Source organism: Lipotes vexillifer, unplaced genomic scaffold (genome assembly GCF_000442215.2).
Source record: "Lipotes vexillifer unplaced genomic scaffold, Lipotes_vexillifer_v1.1 scaffold131, whole genome shotgun sequence".
Lineage (NCBI taxonomy): Eukaryota > Metazoa > Chordata > Mammalia > Artiodactyla > Lipotidae > Lipotes > Lipotes vexillifer.
The window spans coordinates 3,192,985-3,193,352 of record NW_006782866.1 but is presented as its reverse complement, the minus strand read 5'-3'; the positions used below and the strand labels follow the sequence as shown (position 1 = coordinate 3,193,352).

At 34.0% G+C, this 368-nt stretch overlaps 1 protein-coding gene across 2 annotated transcripts in view; it reads left to right on the top strand.

Annotated features, from left to right (window-relative positions):
- Positions 1-368, top strand: part of DTNB (dystrobrevin beta) — a 262,633-nt gene that overhangs the window by 26,134 nt on the left and 236,131 nt on the right. The gene's annotated exons all lie outside the window — the stretch shown is intronic.

The following is a 368-nucleotide window of genomic DNA, read 5'->3' as shown; positions in this document are numbered from 1 at the left end:
AGGAATGTGTACTTTGGTATATTACTTTACTATATACCCTTTGAAATCTTCTGTTAAAAAATTCTTATATTCTTATTTATTCTCATATATTCCTATATTCTTATATGTTTCTTATATGAAACTCAAACAAAGAAAAAGATGGCCAGGAAGAGTAGGGCAGTTCCCAGTATTTGAAGAATTGTTTTGTTTTGCAATTGCTTGTCTGTGTGACCTTGACTAGTGCGTTCACACTTGGTGGACCTCAAATTCCTTAGCCAGGAAATAAGGTTATTAGTTTGTACCAATGATTGTGAAACCTTTTAAAAGCACTGGGCTCCTTACAAGGACCTTCAACATAAGTGTCATAAAATTCGTTCTGCTTGGCTGAA